The sequence below is a fragment of the Ascaphus truei genome, chromosome 3 (assembly GCF_040206685.1).
Source record: "Ascaphus truei isolate aAscTru1 chromosome 3, aAscTru1.hap1, whole genome shotgun sequence".
NCBI classification, from domain to species: Eukaryota; Metazoa; Chordata; class Amphibia; order Anura; family Ascaphidae; genus Ascaphus; species Ascaphus truei.
The window spans coordinates 43,611,511-43,625,164 of NC_134485.1; the positions used below are offsets into that span (position 1 = coordinate 43,611,511).

At 47.0% G+C, this 13,654-nt stretch overlaps 1 long non-coding RNA gene across 1 annotated transcript in view; it reads right to left on the reverse strand.

Annotated features, from left to right (window-relative positions):
* Positions 1–392: 392 nt before the first annotated feature.
* LOC142490904 (uncharacterized) overlaps positions 393–13,654 on the reverse strand; it is a 65,826-nt gene continuing 52,564 nt past the window's right edge. Inside the window, exon 3 of the long non-coding RNA XR_012800140.1 lies at positions 393–621. This is a non-coding gene — a long non-coding RNA (uncharacterized LOC142490904). The remainder of the gene's footprint in view (positions 622–13,654) is intronic.

The following is a 13,654-nucleotide window of genomic DNA, read 5'->3' on the forward strand; positions in this document are numbered from 1 at the left end:
CACACACAGAATCAAGAAGAAAATTCCCTATTATGGATTATTCTACCTGCTTGTCCCGATATGTTGTGTAGCCCCCTTTTCCCTATGCCTAAGGGACCTAAGCGGGTGACTACGCGTGCTGCTGTCCCTGTTTGCTCACAGAAGGCCTAAGCCTCCACCTCTGTGAGCCTGGTGTGAGCTCTTTCTCCTTGCGTGCAGCGCCTCCACCTATGAGGTTCCCAGCGTTGGCGGGATAACCCCTCACAGGAACCGATATACAGTAATAAGCAATACATCTCACACACTGTATATAACTAAGGTTTACTGTACACACATACTGACACAGATAACATATATACGGTATGAACCCAGTGCCCCAACGTGTGGTGGTTCCCCCAAAGTACTGAGGGTGCTGTGGCACCAATACCCCTGGTGTCCTGTCACAGCAAGTCCTCACCCAAGTGTGAGGTTGTGCTACCCCCTGTGGATGTAGGTGCACATTGGGTACCTGCCTTGGTACTCCAGTACCCAGGTGGTGCTTGGCATAGTGAGTTGGAGCGAGTCTCACGCAGCGGGGCCTCCAACACAAATCCACCCTCTCCTAACGGATTCGAATCCTCCTCGTGAGGCGAGAAAAAATTCCTGGGGGTGGGGGAGAAAGAGACACTTGAAGATTAAAGAGAATGTCATGAAGGGAAACAATACGAGTCAAGGGAGGAAGAGAAAGACATTGGAGGAAAGAAAATGATAAGGATTAAATGAAGTAGAGAAACACATTAGGGGAAGGAAAGTAGAACAAGACATTGAAGAAGGAAAATAATGGAAGATATGCTGGAGGAGGGGTAGGAGAGAGAGAAGCTGGAGGGGGATAGGAGAGAGACATGCTGGATGGGGGATAGGAGAGAGAAATGCTGGAGGGGGGATAGGAGAGAGACATGCTGGAGGGGGGATAGGAGAGAGACATGCTGGAGAGGGGACGGGAATAGGATAGAGATGCTGGAGGGGGGATGCAGAGAGACAGGGTGGAGGGAGGATAGGAGCGAGACATCCTGGAGGGAGAAGAGGAGAGAAACACATGCATGGGGAAAGAAGATAAATATGAGGAGGAGGGGAAAAATGGAACTGATACACAGAAAGGGAAAAGATGGAATGACATAAAAGGTGTGAGAGAGAAAGACATTAAGGGGGAAAGGAAAGAGAAAGACATGAGGGGAACCAAAGAGAGATGATGGGGCAAAGTAGACTGAATGTGATTGAAGTAAAATTGGCAGGGGCCGCATTCTTCAAATTTGTCCTGTGTCCCAAACATTGCTTTGGCGGCCCTGGTCACAACCTCTATATTGACAATTGCTTAAGTGAGAAAAATGTGCATAGGCGGCTTGATAAAACTAAGGTAAATACATCACCTGGACAGATGCCAAGGGTTCTTAAGTAGCTAAATTGAGCAAAAGCCAAACCATTATATGTATTTAATATTCAAGGACTCCATTCCACAGGCTCGGTCTGTATTTAAAAAGGGAGCAAGATCATAACCAGAGAATTACAGACCTGTGAGCCTGACATTACTAGTGGGGAAGCTACAGTACTTGAAGACTTAGTATGGGATAATATGCAGGTTACCTAATCGATAACAACATTATTAGTCAGCACCCATTTCCTCTCCCTTATTCATGAGACATTAATACCATTATCCATACTTGAGAAGGAGGATATTGTGGATTTCGTTCATGATATATGTGGACAGTTGCTTTTTGAAGCGCCGGATCAATCTTGTCTTTGAGAAGGTAAGTAGGAATTTAGATTAGGGTAATTTAGTTGATGTGGTCTGATTTTGCAAAGGCTTTTGATACCGTGCCACACGAGGTTAGTGGACAAAATAACGGAAATTGGTATATGTAAAATTATTTTCACCTTGATTGAAAACTGGTTGTTGAAGGATAGACAATAGAAAGATGTCATAAATTGAACCTTCTCAGGTTGGGCAAAAGTTACAGTACAAATGGAGTACTTCAAGGTTTGCTACTGGGGCAATTGCTTTTTAACTTGTTTATTAATGACCTTGAGGTTTTTTGAGAGAGCAAAATATTTGCTGATGGCACTAAATTGTTTAAGATAGTAAAATTAGAGTAGGGCGACATTTCTCTCCAGAAGAACATGGATAAACTGGAAACTTGGGCAGGTAAATGGCAGATGAGGTTTCATACCAATAAATGTAAGGTTATGTATTTGGGAAGCAAAAATAAACAGGCAACATAAATTAAATGGGGCACAATGAGGTCAATCCTTGATGGAGAAGGATTTAGGAGTGCTGTAGACAGAAGATTTAGCCATAGTGGCCAATGTCATGCAGTAGTTACAAAGGCAAATATCTTATTTTGCATTAAACTGCAAATACTAAATAGTAAACATATCTTACCACTGTATAAAACATGACTAAGACCAGACCTAGAATATGGAGTATAGTTTTGGTCACCACTAGAGATGGGCGAAACTGTCAAAATCCGATTCGTGGAATTTTCCGAGCTGTCCATTCAAAATTCGTTCAGCGGTGTAAAATCCGTCAGCGGATTGTTTCCGTTTCAATCTGTGCGGATTAATCTAAAACCACCATTAGATACAATCTGCACAGATTCTGCCAATCCAAACCATGGATTCCACAACCATTGGAGGATTCTAAGAGTTCAAACCAGGGATTTCTGCAATCCAGTGGAGGATTGTAGGAGTAATATCCACGGATCCCGCAATCTGTCAGGGGATTGTACTCTTAAAATCCTCCAACGGATTGCGGAATCCCTGGATTCCATTGTCAGTGATTAAAAAAAACAAAGGAAAGGGTTCCTTAAAGTAAGGGCAGCTAAAATGTGGAATTAATTACCACCTTCAAAAAAAGGTTGGACATCTTTTTAGAAAGGAAAGATATACAGGGATATACCAATTAAATAAACATGGCAATGATGTTGATCCAGGGAGTAATCTGATTGCCATTATTGAAGTGATGAAGGAATTTATTTTTCTCCATATGAGACATCATTGGATAATGTTTCATTGGGGTTTTTTGTTTGCCTTCCTGGGATTAATATATTGTAATTACAAATATAGGATAAGTATCTGTCGATTTAAATTTAACATAGGTTGAGCTAAATGGACATTTGTTTTTTTTTTCAACCTCATGTACTATGTGTGAGGAGTCATAGGGTGCACTAACATGGACGCTCCTTTGACTTCGCTGGGTGCACCAAGATGGCCACCAAAACAGGAACTTAGCTTTCTTCTTTGAACTGGTAATAGTTTGCACCTGTCCTTGGCCTATCAATAATCACCAGAGGGATCAGTTTTTTTCCCGAGCAAGGAATCTCATCGTATTCCTGGACCCCAGTTGTTATACTGTTACGCTTTATGCTGCCACACCTTGCCCTGAACTTGAAACCGTGACCTTGTCTATGCCTCTGCATCTTGCCCTGAACTTAGAACCGTGACCCCGACTACGCTGCCACACCCTGCCCATGATCCCGGAACCAGACCTGATTATTCTTGCTTGTCTAGGCACCAGATCCCTGGTCAAGGGTTGGTTACTATTCTCCCTATCTCTGAAGTGCGGGTCTATCTCCTGGACTGCAGTTAGCTAGGTAACTATGTAACTTATTCGCCAGAGGGAGAACCCCAACATAGGTTGGTGTTTCCTTGCTTACCTTGTTTACCATGTTTGCTACCTGCACTCATCTGTATTGGTCTCTCCATAGATATGGCTTCCTATCAGCTTTCTGTTGCCCATAATGTATTCTGAATTACTGTGCTTCATCATCTTGGCATACTGTAGAAAGACAATGTACAGATTTGGTCCTCTTGATGCCTGTATAATAGAGAATGGTGCTGTGACGCTGCTTACTCTGGTACGTTTTTTTTCCTACAAAAAAGTCTCTCTCTCCCCCTCTTCTCCCCCTCTCTCCTATTTCTTTAATTGCTGACAATTTTACTGTGTGACCACTGTCCAGAACCTGAGATTATTTGAAGGGTTCTTGAGTGTTTAGTTGGTGGCACTCTAATCAGTTGAGTTTTATCTTTTTTTTCTATTACCTTTTAACTACTGGGATTATCCTCCAGGGATTTGTCTATTTTTAGCTGCATTCTATTTTTTTTCTTATTAGGATACCATTTTATTATCGTTTTGTAAACTGAAGGATATTTGGAACCTTTTGTCAGCAATCTACTCCTGGCTTTGGCTGGAGCCCTTCCATCTGGAGCTTTGCAGGTTCCAGACAAACTATTCCCTGCTTCTGCAATCACCTGCCTCCTGCTGCCTCCTGTGCAGCTCTGGCCTGATTGGTCTCCTGTGCTATTTAGTGCCTGCCCCGCCCTCAGGAAGTTGCTGGACATAGACTTTGCAATCCTAGTTGCAAGTAATTGTGCTTGTCACAGACTCCCTGTTTGGCCTGCTGGGCTCCCTGTGCCTGGTATCCTGCTTCCAGTCCCCTGCTTCACAAGGCCTTCTTGCTTAGCAGCCCCGGCGCTGCTTCCCTTGCCGCTCCTGCCGCGCTGAAGCGGCTACGCTGGTGTCCCCAGTGTTTCCTGTGGCGTGTCTGTACCCCTGGTTCCTGTGGCCTTCATGTTGGCAGTTCCTGTTTCCCAGTGGTCTCCACCACTCTCGGCTGTACCCGGCTAGGGGGTGCCGTTTTGTGCTGAAGCACTGTATTCTGCAGTTCCTGTTCCCCGTGGTCTTCACCACTCTCGGCTGTACCCGGCTAGGGGGTGCCATTCTGTGTTGAAGCACTGGATTTCCAGTTCCTGTTATTGTCCCTGAAGTACCTTCACCCAAGATTTCCTGTTGATGACCTCGGCTTGTTTCCTCGACCACCGCTCTTGTGCCGCCTGCCTCGACCCCTGCCTGGATAACGTTAACCCTACCTTCTCCAATCCTGACCTGGCTATGTCTGATTATGGAATCCGCACTCCGGACCTGAGTCCGTGGCCTAAGGTCAGTGTTTATATATCCCCACCTCAGCCCCGCGGTCCGGTACCAGTTTGTGGCAAGCACGTACGTTACACCTTTCCCTCCACATGCAGCATTCTGGTTATTGATTGACAGTACAATTTATCTCAGGGTCATTCCAGCTTCTCACACCATGACTGCCAATCCTATAGTTTGCCTTTAGTTCAGGAGGTTTGTATTCCGAGTCTCTATTTGGATTAATATTGTATATGGGTTTATGACCTTTATTTTCTTTTCCTTGTGTTTCGTTTTCATTTAGTAAGTAAGTATTTATTATGAAGGGGCATGAATTCCAGTGGTTCTCGGTTATTTATACAGTATGTGCTAGCGTCAGTATCATAGTAACCACATTTATCTGTGGGTGCTCTGTAGTAACAGCTCTCATGAAGAGGTACCGTATGATGACGCCATTTTTTGGCATGTCATAAAACAGGAACTAAGCCTTGCGCTGACCATGCTTTATCTCCACGCCAGCTATCTATCCCATACCCTAAGCCCCAAGGAACATGTTAAAGACGGGACTCTTTGTAATCGGTGGGACTTGACTTGAAAAAAAGTCTGACTGGAACTGAAATGTTGCCAGTCCATGCCATACACCACTGCAGCTCTATTGAAAACCGTTATGTACTGTCGGATATGTGCAAGATAATGTAATTATTTACACTTTTGCTTTATTATTTTATGATCATTTTGCACTATAAATCTTTTTTTCAATTTGGCAACAACCTTAGATTTTTTGTTTTTGTCATTAAAGTATATTTTTCATTTGCATATTGTAGTGCTCTAAACACTCATATTTCTATAAACATATTCATAACTTGAAAGATATAATGAATGGGAAATAAAAAAGCTTCTACATTATAGATATAGTCATCCGTGTTGAATCTAGCAAGGTCCAATGCCTTATTTGTTGCACACGGTTTCACACGAGAACGTTAGACACACTGTACCCAATCTAGGCAAGCTCAAAAACCTTATACACTATATGACATATTTATATATTTAATTGTTCCAATTGGAGACTGTGACAGTGTTTGATAGAGAGACTTTGAGAGTGTGTGAGAGAGAGAGAGACTATGACAGTGTGAGAGAGAGACTGTGACAGTGTGAGAGAGAGACTGAGATGTGTGTGAGAGAGAGACTGAGACGTGTGTGAGAGAGAGACTGTGACAGTGTGAGAGAGACTGTGACAGTGTGAGAGAGACTGTGACAGTGTGAGAGAGACTGTGACAGTGTGATAGAGACTGTGACAGTGTGAGAGAGACTGAGACAGTGTGAGAGAGAGACTGTGAGTGTGAGAGTGTGACAGTGTGAGAGAGAGAGAGTGTGTGACAGTGTGAGAGAATGTGTGACAGTGTGAGAGAGAGACTGTGACAGTGTGAGAGAGAGCCTTTGACAGTGTGAGAGAGAGACTTTAACAGGTGATAGAGACTGTGACAGTGTGTGAGTATGAGAGGGAATGTGACAGTGTGAGAGAGAGAGAGAGAGAGAGAGACTGTGACAGTGTGTGTGAGAGAGAGAGAGAGACTGTGACAGTGTGAGAGAGAGACTGTGAAAATGTGTGAGAGAGTGTGACAATGTGAGAGAGAGTGCAACAGTGTGAGAGTGTGGCTGTGTGAGAGAGAGAGCGTGACAGTGTGAGAGAGACGGTGGGTGACTAACTACTGATGGGTGGGTAACTGACTGACAAGATGACTGACTGACTGGGTGGGTGACTGACTGACTGGGTGGGTGACTGACTGGGTGGGTGGGTGACTGACTGGGTGAGATATTGACTGACTGGGTGAGTGAGTACTGACTGGGTGGTGAGTGACTGACTGACTGGGTGAGTGAGTGAGTGAGTGACTCACTGACTGGATACTGGATATTGACTTGGTGGGTGAGTGACCGACTGGGTGGGTGAGTGACCGACTGGGTGGGTGAGTGACTGACTTGATGGACGACTGACTGACAGGGTGGGTGAGTGACTAGGTGGGTGACTGACTGACAGGGTAGGTGAATGACTGGGTAAATACATTTCTTTATATATATGTATGCACTATATGTGTGTTTATATATACAACATGTGTTTATTCTCCTTCCCCTCCCTGCACTGTGTTCATCACACATATCCCTTGGATAAAAACGCACCCAGGGACACTGCGCAGATCTTGTTGGTACAGTACAAGGATAATCCCTTGTTCACCTTGTGCCTCCCTGCATTAGTAGTGATACTAACAGCACACTCTCACCTGTGCAGTCACTCTCTGCCAGCGCCCAGTTCTACCGTGCAAGCGTTCCCTCCACTCCCCGGCTCTACATCCCAGTGTGCCTCTGTTTGCACTGGAATCTACAACTCGAGCTTCCCCTCCTATCCAGAGCACCATGCCACAGCGGCACCTCCTACCCGTCTGGGCCGCTTTGTAACCATCTCACCAGGATGCTTGATTGGCCTCACTTTGCACCGTTATACCTGCTCCTTGCAACTGTACCAGGGCAGAGGGGGAGGTTCTAGCCCATATCGTTAAGGCCCCTGCCCACTCATCCTCAGCTGCTTCCTTCCAGTGCTCTGGCTCCTTGACACCACGTGACGTCGTGACGTCACGCAGCGTCCCATCAGCATGGCAGTGCGGCGTCATTTGACGCTGTGCAGACATTTTCAATGCAGAAGAGGAGGAAAATACTGGTAGATGCTGAACCACGCCACCGCTGCACCTCGCCAGCGGTTAAAATGTGGTGGCCCCTGGCGACCGGGCGACCACATTTGTCGACCACTGTGTATATATATAAATATATATATATCATATATATATATACTTATGTATATGTAGCCATGCCCTCCTGGCAGTAAGTCCTAGTAAGAACAGGCCTGCAATTAGTAATCATGTGTTTCTCCACACCCTGCAGTGCCCTTGAGTGACAGGGGAGGCGGTGTCAGCTAGGCCTGAGTATACCCAGTCAGAGGTCAGACCTAAACCGTAAGTGCATGCAAATCATCAACCGTAATTCTTTCAAGATGATACTATATGTAATATATAGTCACATGCCTATATCGTAGCACAAATGAAGCATAGGGAAACCACATGTTGGAAAAAAGATAAAACCAAAGCTAGTTTATAAAACCAAAAAAGACAAGATATTATAAAATAGTTGATAAAAATCAATTTAAACTAAAAAAAATTATATATATAAATGCAGATAAAAAAAAATATATATAATATGGAATAATGAAATTAATTTATAAAAATGAGGCTGTCAATCTCCTCGTTGAGAGGTGACAAGTTGCCAAGCTAATAAATTCAGAAGGTTTCTCACTGGCGTAACTCTCAAAATCTGTCACCTCCCTTGGCACCAATCTGTACATGCTGTATACCCATAACATGAAGTCCTAAGGATTTATACTGTGTACAAGTTTAAAATGTTTAAACCATGAGTCATAACACCTTTAACGGTTGGCCGTTTTGAGGGCACTGGGAGTGGAGTTGGTCGAGCAGCGCCTGAGGGGCAGAAACATAGGTCTACTTTGGTCCGCCCATCAGTTGTGACGTCAGGATGCAAAACACATGGTCCGGAAGAACAGCCCTGTCGTCTACACTGATGGATGTGCCTAGGAAGACGGGAGGATCTGCTCTTTACTGCTGACACAGACTACAAGACTCCCTAGTCTCTGTTTTTATGCTGAATACTTACGAACGTCTGTAAGTGTGTTTTTATTGTGTTGTATGCCTAGTAAAATCAGTTATTACACTGAGGTGTGCACTCTTCTCTTTTTTTCTGAGGTCTATATTAGCCAGCATGGTCATCCTGTTATTGAGGAGTGCCAGGACAGGGTATACAAGTTAATTTGCATATGGCACATAGAAAGAAGCATTTGCATAGACTGGGTGGAATATGTTGAGAAGAAGGGGGCAAAGAGGGTCCATGGTGTGGAAGTGCCACTGGGAAAGGTAACATAATCTGTAAACCTGATCGAGACCACTATGGGTAGGGATGGAGAGGTATTAGATATCATCCTGTAGCGGTATCATTAATGTCTCATGTTTCAAGGGATCGGTTCTGTCTCCCGGTTTTCCATGCTTATGTAAATGTTTGCTGTGCTGTCCCAAAGTTATAAGGGTTATAAGGGTTCACTAATGCATAAATTGTGAACTGTATTAAAAATGTTGTCTAACCCAAGTTCCCCCCCCCCCCCCGGTCGCAGATTGGACCTCTAGGGTGTAGAGAGGGCGGATTACGTGTACTATGGTTGTGCATACCTGCTGGTAACAGGAGGGCCTGAGTCTCCCGCATTGGTATTGGGGATAACAGTGACAGGCTTCTGGGGTATATGCCTTCATCTTTAGTGTTGGTGGTGCAGCGCCTCCATCTCTGGCGAAAACCTAGGGAATAGGCTGGAATCCTCCCAGAGAAGCCCTGGTCCCAGGGCGAGAGATTCCAATCTCACACAGTCTCTTTAAAAGTAGCAGCAGCTCTTTATTCTCATACAGCAGCTCACAGCAGCAGCAATAATACAGGTACATTGGTCTCTTCCTCCTCCTCCTTCTCCTCCAGACAGTACCCCCTCAGGATGGTCTGTGGGGTCTTTCCTCCCTGCCTCCACCCCAAACCTAGGGTGCTCAGGGTGGGGCTAGCTCTTCCCTCACCCCCTAAGCAGGGTGAGAGGAATTGGTCCACCTCCAGCTAACTAGGCCCTGTGTCAGGAATCAGCGTTCTCCACGCTCCCCACACAGAGCACTCCCTCCCCGCAGGGGGCCCCTGGACACACAAAACAATCCTGCCTTACCGGCCTCCACGAGGAATACGAAGTTCACTCTCTTTTGGATTCTCGCCTATCCAGGGGTCAGCTCCAGTTATTGGTGCAGTGGAAGGGCTTTGGCCCTGAAGAGAGATCCTGGGTACCTTCAAAGGACATTCATGCCCCGGCCCTTCTTAAGTCCTTCAGGAAAAAGTTTCTAGAGAAACCGTTCTTGGACCGTCCTGAGGCCGTTCATGAAGAGGGGGTACTGTCAGGAATCGGCATTCTCCACACTCCCCACACAGAGCACTCCCTCCCCGCAGAGAGCCCCTGGACACACAAAACAATCCTGCCTTACCGGCCTCCACGGCTCCCCGCCCCTGCCGCCGTCGCGGGATCACTCCCCTCGGCGATTCCTCTGCTCAGCGCCTGGCGCGCCCACGCCCTCCTGCACGCACACCTGCACCATCCACTGGCTCGGTTCACGCGCGTACACGAGTTACGGAGCACGCTCAATCTGCACACTCTTCTTCCCGTCCCCCGGACCTCAGGCTCCGCCCCCGCACACTGCACGGGCATACTCATGTTACCAACAAGACTCACCTGGCCTGTTATGCCTGCACCAATCTGCAGTGTCTCCCTGTAGCTCTTCCTGTCCCGCCTCCGTTCCTAATTGGACCTTCCTGCTTTATCTCTGCTCTCAGTCTTTGCTCGACATAGTCTCTGTATGGAAGTACTTCTGGATTCTCTCAGTGTTTTCACAGGTTCTGACGCAGCTCGTACGACTACCCCCTCTGGCTCTCGATCTCGGCACTCCTTGGACAACGCTCACTCTGGTAACCCCTTGAACACGGCTTGGACTACGACCTATCTCCACTCTCCACTCCCTGACTTCGGCAAGGCATCCTTCACTCTATCTCTACAACCGGTACCGGCAAGTATTGTCTACCTTACTACACCTGGCCTGGCAACGCTTCAGACCACACTCTGGAAACGCTCCCTTTGCTGCGGGTGCGTGTATTACCACTTCCCCCTTCAGCTCAGGGGATGGGTCTGGTCTGCGGGCAGCACCGGCGTAACATTATGTCGAGCCCACAAGACGCAGGCCAGACCGAACTTCAACAGTTTCTCTCCAATCTGCTTCAGCAAAACCAGGCCATGGTGGATCAAATTGTGGCACTAATACGCCAGGTCGCAGTACTCTCAGACAGGGTACCGACCGCGACCCCGCCAGATGTAAGCCCCCACTCCGCAAGCGCAGTTAGCAGCTCAGATGTAAGGATTCCTCCCCCCAAGCCTTATGCAGGTGAACCGCAAGATTGTAGGGGTTTTCTAAACCAGTGTGAGGTGCAGTTTGAAATGGCCCCCCATCTCTACAATACTGATCGCAAGAAGGTAGCCTACATTTATAACCTCCTCACTGGCAGCGCCCTGGCTTGGGCTTCCCCGGTTTGGGAGCGACGTTCTGACCTTACCCAAGATTACCCGGCATTTAAAGCCGAGTTTCAACGAGTATTCGATTCTCCCGCTCGTCGGGAGATGGCATCTGTCTCTCTCCGCCAGATCACTCAGGGATGGCGAATGGTGACACAGTATGCTATGGAATTCCGGACTCTAGCAGCCGAGACTAACAGGGGACAAGAGGCTCTCGTCTCCGTATTCTGGCAAGGCCTGGCAGATCCCATCAAGGACGAACTATCTCGCCAATCCAGGCCGGATCAATTGGAGGTCCTCATTGATTTGGCTGTCCGAGTGGATCAACGTATCCAGGTACGCCGCTCAGAGCGTCAGCGCACTCGCTTCCATAACTTTCAAGTTCCATTCTCCAGTACTCCCAGCAACACTGCTGTTCCCCCAATTGCTACCATACCTCTTCGTCCTGCACTGGATTTACCAGAGCCAATGCAAATGGAGGTACAACGCATCCGCACACCGATACGGCAGTTCCGCCACGCCGGGGGATTGTGTTTCTACTGCGGATCCATGGAACATCTGGTTCGGGAGTGTCCACTGCGTCCGGGAAACGAGAACACCCAGTGAGTACAGAGGGGCACTCTCTGGGTGTAATGTCTCCACGTCCCCTTTCTAAAGGTGAACTCCCTAAGAAACTTACATTTCCAGTCTCCCTTTCAGGCGATAAGTTCAAGACTTCTACCGCCGCTTTCATTGACTCAGGAGCTGGAGGAAACTTCGTGGATCTTGAATTCGCCAGGTTAAACCGCATACCACTCGTGAGAAAGAAGGTTCCCATCGCACTCGTCGGTATCGATGGACGCCCTCTTACCCCGGCCCACATCTCCTTAGAGACGGCTCCCTTGCTTCTGTCCTCACATCTGCACAAGGAGATAAACAGTTCTTGATGCCATTCACGCTCCTGGGATACCCATCACCCTTGGTCTTCCTTGGCTACAGCTTAACAATCCTCTCATTGACTGGTCTTCCTCTGCTCCCATTTCCTGGAGGCCGAGGTCAGGCGAGACTCATCAACTGCTGGCCAATACCTCTGTTCCCGTAGTTATTCTACCTTCCGTTTACCATCATTCCGGGACGTTTTCAATAAGGTACAGTTAGACCTCTTGCCGCAACACAGGACTTACGATTGTCTGATCGATCTAGTTCCAGGTTACTCCCTACCCAAGTCCAAGACTTATCCCTTGTCGTTACTAAAATCTCACGCTATGGATGAATATATCCAGGAGAATCTCAAGAAAGGCTTTATTCGTCACTCCAATTCCCCAGCAGGGGCTGGGTTTTTCTTCGTCAAGAAGGCCTTGCATCGACTACAGGGGTTTAAACCACATAACTATTAAAATCGTTACCCCCTTCCCCTTATTACCGAACTGTTCGATAATTTACAGGGGGCCAAGATTTTTTCCAAGTTGGATCTACGTGGTACCTATAACCTGGTGCGCATCAGAAAGGGGGATGAATGGAAGACGGCCTTCAACACGCGTAGTGGACACTACGAATATCTGGTTATGCCTTTCGGCTTATGTAATGCTCCCGCTGTCTTCCAGGATTTCATCAACTACGTCTTTCGTAAGGTACTCAATATTTTTGTTATTGTATACTTGGATGATATCCTGATTTTTTCCAAAGATCTCCAGGACCATATACGCCACACCTCCTACATCCTTTCCCGTCTCCGTGAACACCATTTGTACGCCAAACTGGAGAAGTGCACCTTTCATCAGACCTCTACTCTGTTCTTGGGGTACATCATTTCCGATGAGGGGTTAATGATGGACTCCGGTAAACTTCAAGCAGTCACTGAATTGCCAAGACCCAACTCTCTCAAGGCCATACAACGTTTTTTAGGGTTCGCTAATTATTATCGTAAGTTTATACGGAGTTTTTCTACCATTGTGGCACCCCTTACTGCGCTCACCAAAAAAGGAGCTGATCCTTCTGCTTGGTCATCCGAGGCCATCTCCGCCTTCGAGACACTGAAGGAAGCCTTTATATCCGCACCTATTCTCCGTCATCCCAACATTGAACTTCCCTTCGTCCTGGAGGTCGACGCTTCTGATTGCGGCGCTGGTGCCGTTCTTTCTCAGAGACCCACGCCCCAAGATAAGTTACATCCCTGTGCATATTTTTCCAAGAAATTCTCGTCTGCCGAGAGGAACTATGACGTGGGTAACAGGGAACTTCTGGCCGTGAAGATGGCTCTTCAAGAGTGGAGACACCTGCTGGAGGGGTCGAAAGAACCGTTTACTATTCTCACAGACCACAAGAACCTTCTTTACATAGAGAACGCTCGACGCCTTGGTCCACGACAGGCTCGTTGGGCTCTTTTTTTTTCTCGATTCGATTTTAACCATTCCTGTATCCCCGGGACCAAGAACGTAAAGGCAGACGCACTCTCCTGAATACATTTTTCTGAAGAGAGGCCAGAGGAATCTTTGGAAACTATCCTTCCGCATGAGAGGATTCTCGCCACGTCTTCTTTCAAGAATCTTGACAAGATTTTG